The sequence below is a fragment of the Plecotus auritus genome, assembly GCF_963455305.1.
Source record: "Plecotus auritus genome assembly, chromosome: 4".
Classification (NCBI taxonomy): Eukaryota; Metazoa; Chordata; class Mammalia; order Chiroptera; family Vespertilionidae; genus Plecotus; species Plecotus auritus.
This window is the reverse complement of record NC_137775.1, coordinates 188,144,988-188,160,681: the sequence shown is the minus strand read 5'-3', so window position 1 is coordinate 188,160,681 and position 15,694 is coordinate 188,144,988.

The following is a 15,694-nucleotide window of genomic DNA, read 5'->3' as shown; positions in this document are numbered from 1 at the left end:
AAGTTTCTACCCCGTGTATAAGTTTCCACCCCTGTGTGTAAGTTTCTACCCCGTGTATAAGTTTCCACCCCTGTGTGTAAGTTTCTACCCCTGTGTGTAAGTTTCTACCCCTGTGTGTAAGTTTATGCCCTGTGTATAAGTTTCTACCCCTGTGTGTAAGTTTCTACAACTGTGTATAAGTTTCTACCCCTGTGTATAAGTTTCTACAACTGTGTGTAAGTTTCTACCCCGTGTATAAGTTTCCACCCCTGTGTGTAAGTTTCTACCCCGTGTATAAGTTTCTACCCCTGTGTGTAAGTTTGTACCCCGTGTATAAGTTTCCACCCCTGTGTGTAAGTTTCTACCCCTTGTATAAGTTTCCACCCCTGTGTGTAAGTTTCTACCCCTGTGTGTAAGTTTCTACCCCGTGTGTAAGTTGCTACCCCTGTGTGTAAGTTTCTACCCCTGTGTATAAGTTTCTACCCCGTGTATAAGTTTCTACGCCGTGTATAAGTTTCTACCACTGTGTGTAAGTTTCTACCACTGTGTGCAAGTTTCTACCCCTGTGTGTAAGTTTATGCCCTGTGTATAAGTTTCTACCCCTGTGTGTAAGTTTCTACAACTGTGTATAAGTTTCTACCCCTGTGTATAAGTTTCTACAACTGTGTGTAAGTTTCTACCCCGTGTATAAGTTTCCACCCCTGTGTGTAAGTTTCTACCCCATGTATAAGTTTCTACCCCTGTGTGTAAGTTTGTACCCCGTGTATAAGTTTCTACCCCTGTGTGTAAGTTTCCACCACTGTGTATAGGTTTCTAACCCTGTGTGTAAGTTTCTACCCAGCACTGCAGGCTCTGCTCAGGACACCGGGAAGAAACACATTCCAGAAGGTTAAGGCCAATCAGAGGCCTCTGAATGTTGAATGCACTCAGGGCTGCTTTACTGGACTGCCCAGTTTTCATCCTCACACTCACCTGTCATGCTGGCAAGGATGGCCCGATGGGGAAATGGACACCCGCCTTTATAAGGACAGGCAAGTTATGCCCTGACCGGTTTGGCTCAGTGGATAGAGCGTCGGCCTGCGGACTCAAGGGTCCCAGGTTCGATTCCGGTCAAGGGCATGTACCTTGGTTGCAGGCACATCCCCAGTAGGGGGTGTGCAGGAGGCAGCTGATCGATGTTTCTCTCTCATCAATGTTTCTAACTCTCTATCGCTCTCCCTTCCTCTCTGTAAAAATCAATAAAATATATTAAAAAAAAAAAGGACAGGCAAGTTATACATGTTTACTTAAGTGATGTGCGTGGAGCCTCCTTAATTCACAACGATGTATTTCCTTACTGAGGAAAAATATAAGGGAAATGTAATGTACTATCATGCCACACCCTCAAAATAAGTTGGCATACAGAGTATTTTAAAACATACTAACTCCGTTAACTGTGGGTATTTAAATTGTCATTGGAGAGTTCAAGATACCGTGAAGTGAAGGTGTGCTCGTTATGAGTTAATTACATTGAGATTGATTTATTTGGAAAATTAATAAAATCTAATGATAGCTTTGTCCTAAAACTTGGAATATAAAATATCTTTTATGCTCTTTAACAAAATGAATCAGGCTGATAAGATGCATGCATAAATATTCTCATGCTGAAATTAGTAAAAGTCTCAGAATGCCCGTGGTGTGCGGTCAATTTTGCGTGCCCAGAGGGCCATGCTCAGCAATGCCCAGCCCAAACCCACTCTCATCCATCCAGGGCTTGGGGCTATCTCTCAGCTGATTCAATGCCTCATGGCAGAGTCCATCAGTTCTGCCTGAAATGACCCTTCATAGGTTTAAATACCATACTGTGCCGCCACTAACTGTTCAGTTATTTCTCAGAGGCAGGGCCTAAGGCACCTCTCAGACATTCTGAATGACGTCTCCGCCTGTGATCTGTCCTCTTCGATGGCAGCGGTTCCCAGCTAGGGATGGGCTCATCCCCCCCACGCCCAGGAGACGCCTGGAGAAAGTGTTGATGGCGCTGGGGCTGGGGTGAGCAGTGCTACTGGCACGTAGTGGGTGGCGCACAGGACAGTCCATGACGACAAGCGAAGAGCTCTCCGGCCCAAACTCCCAGGAGTGCCGCCGTGAGAGCCGGGCCCTCAGCAAGCACTGGGCGTGTGGAAGGAGACCTCCCTGTCGCTGACCAGGTGGCTCTCTGGAATCTCCATTTGTTATTTGCAAGGTGGAACCAGAAGAGGGTGTTTGAACAACTTTATTAGTCATTATAATAACCAATCATTCGCTTCTTGCTGTCGCTCAGGCATTCCAGGCTCGTCTTAAGTTAAAAATTTCACATTTCCTTTTTCCTCTGCCTGGGATGCCCTGTCCACATATTTTGCTATGGCTTCCCTTTTCGGCGGCTTCCCGTTTCTGTGCAAATGTCACTCACTGTCTTAAAGTGACCTCACGACATGCCCGTTGACAATTCCCTACCCTCTCTTGCCTCCTGTCCTCCCTGTCCTCTTCCCCTGCTTCCATTTCCCCCACAGAACCCGTTGCCACCTGATACACTTTATAAATGTTCTGTTTTGTTCTGTCCAAATCCCAGCACTCTGCAACACAGCACAGGGCCCGGGGTACAGTTGTGCTTACAATTCCCTAAATGCAGACACTGCTGAGCGCCTGCTCTGTCCAGCACTCACAAGGCACCGGGGAGAGCACCAGGGAGAACAGACCTCCCCGTCCATCCTCATGTCCTCATGCAGCTCATGGCCTGGGGGCAAGTCCTACCTGGCCTGCTCCCACCTCGCCTGCGCTCTCCCCAGGACACCTCTTGAACACCCACTGGCCTGCTTGATGGAGACTCTCCTGGCTGAGTCAGGTGCTGGATGAGACCAGTTCTTTTCTAAAGGAAAGAAAGGAGGAAAGGTCAGATGAAAGAAAAGAAGTTTCTGCGTGGTTACACTACTAGGTAAGATGGTCTCCCGTCCAACCTAAAGACAATCACTTAATTCCGATGTTCAGAATGGAACGTCCTTAGCTATGGCTGAGGTGGATCGTGGTTTAGTGCTCAAAGGTTTCATCGAAGCACAAGCCTGGTGAGGGTAGAGGTAAGAGCGTGCTGTGCGAATGGCAATACTATACGGATGCTCAGATGATGACTTAGTGGATTTTGCTGCTTTCCTAAGCCACTGTATTTAAAAAATACTACCTGAAAGCATATTGTTTAAAGAAGCATTAAATAAAAGAAAGAGGAGGAAAAAGACGCGCAGGCAATGCTCCCAAGATAATGGGGCATGAACGATTCTGGCTGGAGGCCTACAGCTGAAGGCTGAACTGACAACGTCTATCGTCGCGCATGCTCCACGGCTACAGCATCAGGATGCAATGATCTATGGACCATTGCCTACAATTTTCCCCTTGGCTGGACTGAACCGAAAATATATAGCACAACAGCAACTCAACGAGGTTATTAAATAAATAAATGGCCCCGCGCCAACGGGAAACAAAACACAACTGCCGAGGAGTAAGCAAAATGCGAAAACAAGCTCCCCACGTTTCAATATGTATTTCAAGAAAGCATTTCTGTCCCCAAACCCACTGTGTAATCAGTCACTGTGCTTAGAGCTCTTTTGGAAGCTGGAAATCTCCAGCTATTATGAAGCTTGATTTCCTGTTGTGAGGGGGAGGGAAACAAGGGCCTGGGGGAATCTGTCCTGCCTCTTACAACTTGGGCTCAGAGGAAAGCCAGCCTGGGACCCAGAGAACAATACTGCCATTACGATGCTCATGCATTTGAGTATTTATCGTCTCCTTCCATTGCACTTAAAACTGTCAACGCAGTTGGGGTTTGATTTGATTTTTTTTTTTTTTTGCTTGTTTTTGTTTCTAATGAGAACATGAATTTAGTGCTCAAAGGTTTTCATTCATATCAACTAATATATGTCAGGAAGTAAGACTTAAAAGTGGGCCCAGTGTGCTATTGTGGCATTTTATTACAGAGGAGACTAAAAATGAGTGAGTAACTTACTAAGGTGGAGCTAGAGAAGAACCCGGGGCACGTTCCGCATGGCTGTGAAGTATTTTATGTAGCTTCATGTCAGAGTGACTTTGCTTATGAAAGTGTTGGAATTTGCAATGAAAATACACAATAGGTTTCCCTCCTGAATTTTTCCAATGTAAGTCCAGGTGCCTTACATGGACAGCCAACTTCTTCCGTAAGCCCAAAAGATGGCAAAATCTTACTGATAGAGTATTAGATTTATATTTTTTTCAGATTTGTATCTTAAAGAAAGAAGGCTTTCCTAGTTAGAGGTCAAAACACTGGATCACAAATGACCTCGAGATAAAATGCTATGAAATCCATAGTAAAATCCAGCAAAAGTAACTATTCGGGTGATTAGAATTATGGTTGGATGTATTTACACTGGACACACTTATGCTGACCTGAAAATGCAATTAGAACTGTGCCTCAAAGATGCTACTCCCAGGAGAACATTCACCGGTAACAAAGCCGAAGGTTTTGGAGAGGAACTCCAGTACATGGTCATGTGAGCAGTCTAGGGGGTCTAGGGAGGACAGCTAGGAGAATGGTCCTTAGCTCCTTCAATATGATCACCGGTACTGCCCCATTTTCCTAAAATATTTTCTTTGTATCTGATTTCAAATGGGAATGCAATTCATGTTCATTTATCCCCGCTTCTTTTTGATTGGCTTGTTAAATAAAGCCTGATTCTGTTAATCCCTATAATGTTTATGTGACCAGCAATCAAAAAAATAATGTGGGCTTTTGTGCTCTTCATCCTGTTCCAGTCCATTTATGCTCCTATCAGCCTTTTAATTTGACGTCTCATAAAGGAGTGAAATTCTTTATTCAGTTTAATTTACATTGCACATAAATGGAACTTTCCTCAACTCCCATATTATTTATCTTATTAAATCAATGACGAGGAAAGGAATTTATATGTCTGGTAATTTAGTGTAGCTACACAATTGTCTGGGATTTTTATATGTGATAAGCTGTAGCTCGCTCTGGTTGGAGGATGCTGGGGCAGTCGGCAGATCGCAGAATGGTTCTCCCATCATTTGCTTCACTTTCTAGATTTGTAACAGGGGGATTGGATATTGGAGGGTGGGGCATGGTTAGATTTCTCAGGAAAAAGCACCTGAGGCAGAGATTTGCAGGAAGTTCACTGTCCAGATAAAGGGTTCAAAAAGCATGATTGCACAGGGGCTGCATGTGCCTCCCTGCTCAGCTGACAGGGTTGGGAGCTCCTTTGCTAGACATCCCCTCAGAATTATCAAAATCAAGAAAAGGAGCCAGGCCAGTGTGGCTCAGCGGTTGAGAATTGACCTATGAGCCAGGAGATCATGGTTTGATTCCCAGTCAGGGCACATGACCCAGTTGTAGGTTGGATCCTCAGTAGGGGGCATGCAGGAGGCAGCTGATCAATGATTCTCTCTCAGCACTGATGTTTCTATCTCTCTTTCCTTCTCTCTTTCTCTTGGAAATCAATTTTAAAAAAAGAAAGAAGGAAAGAAAAGAAGGCAACCTTTTTTAGATTCAGGCTGCCCCCAGGATGAGAACTTGACCCTGGATGAAGCATTCTCTTTAGCCAAGGCTGAACTCAGCGAGAGCTATCAGCTTCCAACACTTTCAAAAGGTGGGAGAATGTGTGTTTCAGTCCTCGGGTTGGGCAAGTAACCACAGAGATCACCAAAGCTTCCACTAAAATCCATACCTTGTGCTGTGCAGCTCCATGTGGAACAAATAAGTTCTTGGCGGGTCCCTTCAGCATTCTCTTTTACCACTTTTCCTGGAGAAACACACAAAGGGCAAGGTTGGTGGATAAACTACAGACCTTCCACCCCCACCCACAGCAGCTGGCTCTGAAGCTACAAATGATATTCTTTATGTTGTTCATCCATTCTAAATTCCCCTCACTCTTCCTGTCAGCTCTGCTGATCTAGACACCTTACCTGGTAGGATGACCAGCGTTTTATATCTATGGGATCTGATTCGCTGGTCATCATGAACTACACAGGCTATGGCTACTGCATTTGTCTATTTATTGTCACAATTGGGCAAGCATCATCGCCAGGGATCACTTAGATGCCAAACATAGTCTCCTTTGCCCTGCTTCTTTGTCCTGGCTCCTCCTGATGGTTAAGATCAATGACTACTCCCAAAATGGTGACTCGGGATCTTGAGAAAAACAGGCTGCAGCCACAGCTTAAAATATAATGGGAAACTCAAAGTGTGCTCTCCTCAAAGTGGTCACCACCTGGGGACCTGACCTCCAAGCAACCCATGGAGCTCAGTTTCAGGGATGATGAGCAAAACTAACTCAGGTGGATCCTGGGAGCGCTGGTGAGTCAGCCATTGCATTTCTAACCCTTTGTTTCTGGACCCTGGTATTTTACCTTAAAGGGACACAGTAGGTTATAGGTCATTGACTCAGTGTGTTTACACATTCTAGAACAATGTACTCTGTCCTCTGAGGGTATCATCTCTAAGGCTGTGCTTCCGCTGGACCTTCCATGGAATGTTCTCCTCTTCTACCAGGCCGGCATTTCTGGTTGGTGCAGATGTGCCAGAAGCAGCGAATTCTGTGGTGAGGGGCTTCCAGCATATGTGCTTTGCTATCAAGTGCTCTTTATGCAATAATTTATGGGAACCTGTGTCAGTGGATCAAATATGTTGTAAATCCTTTTAAAGTGATACTGGCTGAGGTCCTATGAGCATAATAGGCAAACCTTTACTGTGAATATGCATGCGTAAATTCTAGTTAAGATGAATCACTGCCCCCTAGAGGTGGACGGGGACCAATGGAATCAAACTGCCCCCACACTGCTTGTTGGCTCCTCAAAAAAGGCTCCCATAGGCAGAGCTGAGTTTAAGTCTCTGTTGTCTGAAAGCTAAACATTTGGTAGGAGCAGCAGCTTGAATAGATCTCAGTGGACCCTAGACCCGTGGTTGGCAAACCGCGGCTCACGAGCCACATGCGGCTCTTTGGCCCCTGGAGTGTGGCTCTTCCACAAAATACCACGGCCTGGGCGAGTCTATTTTGAAGAAGTGGTGTTAGAAGAAGTTTAAGTTTAAGAAATGTGTCTCTCCAAAGAAATTTCAGTCGTTGTACTGTTGATATTTGGCTCTGTTGACGAAGGAGTTTGCCCTAGCCAGGGGTGGGCAAACTTTTTGACTCGAGGGCCACAATGGGTTCTTAAACTGGACTGGAGGGCCGGAACAAAAGCATGGATGGAGTGTTTGTGTGAACTAATATAAATTCAAAGTAAAGGAGCGGAGGGGAGAGCAAGAGAACCGGATAGAACAGCCGGATCCGGCCCGCGGGCCGTAGTTTGCCCACAGCTGCCCTAGACTGTTAGATCCTCACAGAACGTTTATCCCTGTCCCCACACTGCTCTGCTTGTCTATCCAGTGTTCCATCCATGCCCAAGGACAGAGGCTGGCTTTCATCAACTAGCTGGCTGGTCCGAAGTTTGCCACACCCATTCTCATGGATTTGTCCACCTGCTTCTTTCTCAGGCCTTCTTATCTCTGGTCTAGCAAGATTTCTCCTTCCACGCATTTGACTAAACAACTAGGTCATCCAATCCTGTAGGACACATAAAAATCCTACCACAGGCCACTTCTCTTTCCACAGAAAATGGATTATTAGGAAAATCACCCAAAGGTTTTCCCAATGAGAAGATTTATCAGAACAAAATTTTATTCCTCAACTAAATTTTGGCTTTCACTTCCTGTGCCAGCTGGCTGTAAGGGACCCTCCATAACGCCATAATGTAAGCTAGGGGAGGCACTATTTGAAGAGGGTACAGGGTCTGGACCAGCTGATCCTCCCACTTACTGTGCCTGTCCTTCCTGGTGACCCTGTTCATGGTGATTTATCATTTCCATTTGAACTTGTGACTTGGTGTATATGACAGAATACAGCTGTTGATGAGCAATGTTGGCTTCAAGGTCCCCTGATGTCCCATGGTTGGGTGCTCCATTTTGCAGGCCCTATATCTCACAAGCAGCTGTTTTTCAAAAGGCTTGTCCTTCTACACTACGGGAGACCCTATATCCTGACTCTGTGATAGTCTTTGCTGTGAGTCTTTGATGAGAGATCGCCACGAATTCAAGACTGTACATGTCCTACCTGTAGGTTCCACACACTAGACCTACTGCCAAGCTATTTCCTGCTCTTGGTCCCATTCAGAGCATCCTCTATGAGGTCCTACTGTTACATGCTCATTAACTTCTATATCTTCTTTGAGGCTGGTCTCTTTATATTTTGATAGACCCAGCATTTCCTGGACAGGTTATATTGGGACATACTAGTCAGTGAGCCTGTGGGACACATCTCTCTCTCTCTCTTTCTCGCTCTCTCTCTCTTTCCCTTCCTTCTCCATCCCTCCCTCCATGAAAAAATATCCTCAGGTGAGGATTTAAAAAAAGTAACTTTTAAATGATGATCAACCAATTTGTTTTCATCTATTATCTCCCATCTACACTAATAAAAGAGAAACATGCAAATTGACTGTCTCTCCGCTACACCCACCAGCCAATCAGGAGTGAGTATGCAAATTAACCCGACAAAGATGGCAGTGGCCATGGAGCTGGAGCAAGCAGGAGGCTTGGGTTGCCCCCAGCAATGGAGGAAGCCTGGCAACCCTGGCTTCCAGCCCGCCCTGACCTCCGCTCAAGAAGTGGCTGGAAAAAAATATAAAAGGAGGACCTGGGGTCCCTGGCCTCCACTCAAGGAGGGGCTGGGGGCCTGGGTCACCGGGGGGCATAGCCAGCCTGAAAATGGCCCTCAATCATTCACGCAGGCTGGCCATGCCCCCATGGGGTGAGGGTCCCCACTGGGGGGCATGGCCAGCCTGCAAACAGCCATCAGCCCCTCACCCAGGCTGGTCAGGCACCCTAGCAGGAACCCCCACCCTGAAGGGGGTGTGGCCAGCTTGAAAACAGCCCTCAGCCCCTCACCCAGGCTGGCCACGCCCCCCCAGTGGGGACCCTCACCCCATGGGGGCATGGCCAGCCTGCAAACTACTACAGGCCCCTTGCCCAGGCTGCCCCACACCCCAAAGGAACCCCCACCCTGATCCGGGACACCCTTCAGGGTAAACCAGCTGGCCCCCACCTGTGCACCAGGCCTCTATCTATACTAATAAAAGGGTAATATGCTAATTAGACTGGGAGACCTTCCAGGAGACCTTCCAGACATTCTTCTGGACAAAGCCATGGTGGTGGGGCCGAGGTAGAGGCGGTTAGAGGCCAAGAGGGGAGGGCAGTTGAGGGTGATCAGGCCAGGATGGGATGGCAGTTGTGGGTGATCAGGCCGGGGGTGAGCAGACCAGCAGGGGTCCAGTTGGGGGCGATCAGGATGTCAGTGGGGGTCAGTTGGGGGTGATCAGGACAGCAGGGGGGTCAGTTTGGAGTGAACAGACCAGAAGGGGGGCAGTTGGGGGTGAGCAGGCCAATGGGGAGGGAAGGTTGGGGCAAGCAGGCCAGCAGGGGGTGCAGTTGGGGGCGAGCAGGCCAGTGGGGGGGGGCAGTTGGGGGCAAACACACTGGCACGGGGGGCAGTTGGGGGTGATTAGGTTGGTGGGGGGGCATTTGGGGGCAAGCAGGCCAGCAGCGGGGGGCAGTTGGAGGCAAGCAGGCCAACAGGCAGAGTGGTTAGGGGCAATCAGGCAGGCAGGCAGGTGAGCGGTTAGGAGCCAGCAGTCCTGGATTGCGAGTGGGATGTCCAACTGCTGGTTTAGGCCCTGATCCCTGTAAACCAGCAGTAGGACATCCTTCGAGGGGTTCCAGATTGGAGAGGGTGCAGGCCTGCTGAGGGACACCTCTCTGCCCCCACCCTTGCACAAATTTCGTGCACCGGACCACTAGTAATTATATATTTTAAAAACTGGATAAAAAATAACTAAAATTAATGATTGATATGCTTTTATAATTATTTAGAAACTAGTGGCCTGGTGCACAAAATTTGTGCATGGGGGCGGAGTGTCCCTCAGCCCCACCTGCACCCTCTTGCAATCTGGGACCGCTGGCTCCTAGCCACTCACCTGCCTGCCTGCCTGATCACCCCTAACCACTCTGCCTGACAGCCTGATTAACCCCAACTGCTCCCCACTGCCAGCCTGCTCGCCCGCAACTGCCCTCCCCTAACAGCCTGATCATCCCTTATCGCTTCTGCCTCGGCCCCACCACCATGGCTTTGTCTGGAAGGATGTCTGGAAGGTCTCCAGGAAGGTCTCCCGGTCTAATTAGCATATTACCCTTTTAATTAGTATAGATTAAGCCCTTTATTATGCTAAGTGAAATAAGCCAGTCAGAGAAAGACAATATCACATGATTTCACTCACATGTGAAATCTAATGAACAAAATAAACTGATGAACAAAATAGATCCAGAGACATAGAAGAGTGGAACAGACTGAGGATCCTCAGAGGGAAGGCAGGGGTGGGATGGGTGGCCAGGAAGTGATCAACCAAAGAACCTGTATGCATATATGCATAACCCATGGACACAGACAATAGGGTCGTGAAGTCTTGGGGGACCAGTGGGTGCATGAGGGAGGCAGGGCAGGGAGTCAATGGGGGAAAGAGAGGGGACATCTGTAATACTTTCAACAATAAAGATAAATTAAAAAAAATAAGCCCTGTAATATCACTCCTAAAAAAAATATGCAATTAAATTAGTTTGCAAATGTCACCATTACTGGGAATGTGTCATAAGCTAAAGGTGAATGCATGATAAATGAGCTTAGATGAAGCATTTAATTTCCTGCCAAACTTTTCTGAGAAGTTCTTCTAAGTGTCTTCCCTCACATCATTTTCTTTTATCATATGAGGTCTTATGCTTTATTCTAAATGAAACTACTCTTTCCCCTTTTAACCTGAAAACTTTAATCCAAAAATAAATAGACCTCACCTTTTGAGAAGGTGGTTCTTAAATCTTGGTTCAAGAGAGTTTAGAAAGAAAGGCTCCATTCATGTCAGAGGGAACAGCCTACCTGCTCTTTTATCTTGTTGCAAATATCAGCACATAGGTCATCTACAAAAAGACAGTGACAGGTATGCACTTTGGAATTTTCACAACAACACTTGGTACAACTGATATAATCAATACCATGCAGAAGAAACATGTTAAAAATAGATATACTATGATCATCTCAAAGAAAATAAGGCATAAAACAAAACAAACTAAAGTTCTACTGAGTTTAGCCTCTGAACCAATACCACAGGGCAGACTTTGTGTCAGTATCTCTACCGTCTCTTGTCAGTACCCCAAAGCACCCATTGCCCTCACTGTCCAGGAAGATTTCTGTGTGTCCTGGATCAGCAATAGGACTCCACACTGGTAAATCATTAAGATTTGGCTATGGCCTCAAAGCAATAGACTATAAATCTCTGTTTGGTGTTTATTTGATGGAGGGACACATGGAGGAGAAGTAGGGAAGGGCAACTCTATTGGGTGAGTTTGTTCCTTTTCTATTACAGGCCCAAGGAATATAGATCTGACCCCCCCCCCCCCCCGCCTTTTTTTATCCCCACTAGCGAACACAAGAGCACTTGAGGCTCCAGGAGTGATCTCTGGTAAATTTAAGGATTTCAAAGCTGATTAAGCAAGAGATAGGACCCTAAGAGGAGGTAACACATGAGCTTTCCTGGCAGCATTTGGACAGGATTATAGGAGAGTGGAAGACTCTCCTAGCAAGAGACCTTTCAGAGACACAACCGCAAGGCCACCGCCAAGAAGGGGAATAGGGTGAGTCTCTTAGGGGAGACAGGGAACTCAGGGAGGAGGCGACTGTGTGCAGGTGCTGTCACTCAGCAGCAAGGTGGGGAGTCTCTGGTCAGAGAACTCCAAAGGGCAAGAGCAGTTTGGGGTCTTTTACAGCTGTGTTTGTCTAATTCAGTGGTCAGCAAACTGCGGCTCGTGAGCCGCGGTTTGCTGCTCTGTTGACTGAGTTTGCCGACCACTGGGATAGGGGCTTAATCACAAGGAACAACAACAGCCTGTGATTATTGGAATCGAGAGTCTAGGTCAGTGGCCGGCAAACTCATTAGTCAACAGAGCAGCAAACCAAGGCTCCTGAGCCGCATGTGGCTTGCGAGCCGCAGTTTGCCGACCACTGGTCTAATTTATCGCTAGCAGATGTGGGTTCAGATTCAGGGGTATGTAAAGTAGGTAGGCTCAGAAGAGCTAGAGTTTGTTTATTCGGACTACATTTGAAGCCACTGGATTGTAAGGATTTGAGTTTGGCACCAGCGTAATTTGGATTGAGGTTTCTATGCTCCTGTGAACAACAAGGGGCTATTTTAGGCCGTTACAGAGGGACCACCTTTGGCCTCCTCCTAAGAATTAAGAAAAGGGCATGCTCCTTAAAGGAGTGTTTTGTCCCTGCCCCTACCCTCCACCCTAAGACCCAGGCAGCTTCTAAAAGTATTCCTTCCATATGGGTGAGAAGGGGGCTGAGTGAAAAAGGTGAAGGGATTAAGAAAAAAAAAAAACAAAAAACAACCTCATAGACACAGATAACAAACAGTATGGTGATTAACAGAGAGAAGGGGAGGAAGGTAAAAGAAAAGGGGGTAAATGGTGACAGAAGGAGACTTGACTTGGGGTGGTAAACACACAATACAATATATAGTTGATATAGAAATGTACACTTGATAGCTATATAATTTTATTAAACTAGTGGCCTGGTGGCGGGGTGGGGTGGGGGTGGTGGTGTCCCTCAGCCTGGCCTGCACCCTCTCCAATCTGGGACCCCTCAGGGGATATCTGACTGCCGGTTTATCAGGGGATATCTGCAAACCGGCAGTTGGACATCCCTCTCACAATCCGGGACCACTGGCTCCTAACCACTCACCTGCCTGCCTGCCTGATCAGCCTTAACCACTCTGCCTGATGGCCTGATTGCCCCCAACTGCCCCCCCCCCCCCGCCAGCTTACTCACCTCCAACTGCCCCCACCGCTGGACTGCTCACCCCCAACTGCCCCCCCACCGGCCTGCTCGACCCTAACCACCTCTGCCTTGGCCCTGCCACTATGGCTTTGTCCGGAAGGACATCCAGAAGGTCTCCTGGAAGGTCTCCTAGTCTAATTAGCATATTACCCTTTTATTAGTATAGATGTCACACCAATAATTCAATAAAATTTTTTTAAAAAAGTTTTCCTTCTAAGCACACACAGTATTGGATTGCTTGGGGTCTCTTAGTTATATTCTGGGCAGTGTCTTCTCCCTCATCACCATGATCACCTCCCCAAGGTCTTTCTGGTTGACTGCTACTAGAGTGTATTATGTGTCATTGCTGGGAGAAGGGAGATAAGGTTTCCTCCGAGTCTGACATTCATGAGCAGGGCAACTTTAGAGAGGATAAAACAAACAAGCTTTGGACAACTTAAGAGAGGCGCTAATAAAACAAACAAACAAACTAGAGAGTTCATCCATCAACCTGTTTAATGAATGATCAGAACTTGGCAGATGGAACTAAGACTGGCGAGCACATCAATAAGAAGATGCTAATAAAATGAGGTGCAACAAGCATTTCTTTGAGAGAATAGAAGACTTTCAATTGGGATATAGACTCAGGCAGGAACCCAATTATGTCCCGATTATATGATAAAGGTATGGGGTTTTTATGAAAAAAGGAAGAGACATAATTACATAAATAGAAGAAAGGAATTCCTATTAGTTCCTTTCTTGTATTTATGTAATTATTTCTCTTCCTTTTTCTCTAATAAGCTAAGTTACTCTTTAGCTATACACGGCTGTTCACTGATTCTAAAGGATGTCCATAATTATCAGTCCTTGTGGTCAGGAGGTCTGCTCCCTGACAGCTTTACTGACAGTTGTCTATAAGACAATGCTGGGTTGGCCCAGTCCAAAGGCCCAAACATTCCACAGGTTCAAGAACACGATGTTCATGGCCTTTCCTTGGGGTGGCAGCTCTGACTCCATTTTGAAACAGCTCAGTCTATTATCAATTTTCTCAGCTCAGTCTATTATCAATTTACACACACACACACACACACACACACACACACACTGTATATGCATATACAGTATATATATATATATATATATATATATATATATATATACACACACATACACATATACTACTTGGAAAGGAGGAGTAGCAGTAGGAAGAAAAATCTTATCTTATGTATTTTATGTATAAATATCATGTAATATATAAATATTTTGAAGGGCAATTTTATATACTATAAAATTCAGTTTCAGAAAATATATTTTTTAGTATGAAGATTATGGTTTATCTTGTCAGAGATAAAGATGTTAAACTAATTATTAAGGATTTTTGCAATCTAGTGATTGTTAATATTGACTTTTAAGAAGTTAGTGCAACCTATTTTCATAGCTTACTTCGACTCTTGGAGAACAAAAAAGATCTGCTACGCCATTTATTTATTTAAACAAATTATTGTTGTAGAAAATTACCCCATCTATTAAAGCGGAGGAGTTACGGCAGAAAAGTTAATAACCATCAGCACCATCATTTTAATAAGTACTGGTACCAGAGGCCTGGTGTCTAGAAGCAGCTATCTGTCCTCCAGGTCTGGGACTTCCTGGAAATTACACCTGTGTACAAGTCACTTCCTGTCTTTGAGACTCAGCTAAAAAGAAGGTCATGTTATTAAAACAGCATTTACCTTTGCCAGGGCAATGTGGTCCAGTTGGTTGAGCGTCCTCCCAAGTTCCAAGAAGCCCCTGTTTGATACCTGGTCTGGGCACATGCCTGATTTGCAGCTCAATCCCCACTAGGGGGCGTGCAGGAGGCAGCCCATGAATGTGGCTCTCTCTTGGATATTTCTCTCTCCCTCTCCTTTCCTCTCTCTAAAAAAATCAATAATGCCCTAACCGGTTTGGCTCAGTGGATAGAGCGTTGGCCTGTGGACTCAAGGGTCCCAGGTTCGATTCCCGTCAAGGGCATGTACCTTGGTTGCGGGCACATCCCCAGTAGGGGGTGTGCAGGAGGCAGCTGATTGATATTTCTCTCTCATCAGTGTTTCTAACTCTCTCTCCCTCTCCCTTCCTCTCTGTAAAAAAATCAATAAAATACGTTTAAAAATAAATAAATCAATCAATAAAAACATATTTAAAAAAATAAAATAGTACCTACCCTAAAAGAGGATTATTAGGGTTAAATGAGATAAGGCATGAAAAAGATTTAGCATATTTCCTGGCACAGGGTAAGTACTATAAACATTAACTACTGGATCCTGACGAATAAGGGTATACTGAGCAGACACAGGCATAGGACTCTCTTTAAGCCGTACGGAGTTCTATCACAGGGATATTTACAGAAGCAGGACACAGTTTTCTGACGGCCCACAACCACCACTCATACCACTCGAGGAATTTTGTGTTTCTGTTTCTTTGATGGCTACTTAGTAGGAAAAAAAAAAAAAGCCACAGAAGACTAGTAAGTTTACTATCAGTAAAAGGGCTAATTTACCTGGTTATTATATGAACATAGGCTATGAACATATCTTAAGGGAAAATAGATACTTTTTTGGGTATTCTGAATACCAAGCCTTGTTTTGATTTTCTAATTTATAGTAAAAATTTTAAGCAAAATAGGCAATACTTTCATTTAGCAAAGATGTTGCTTAGTATTTTCTAGAGGAGACAAATACATTGATGGACTACATTTTCGGCTAGAAAAGAAAAAATACTTTTTTTTGTTTGCT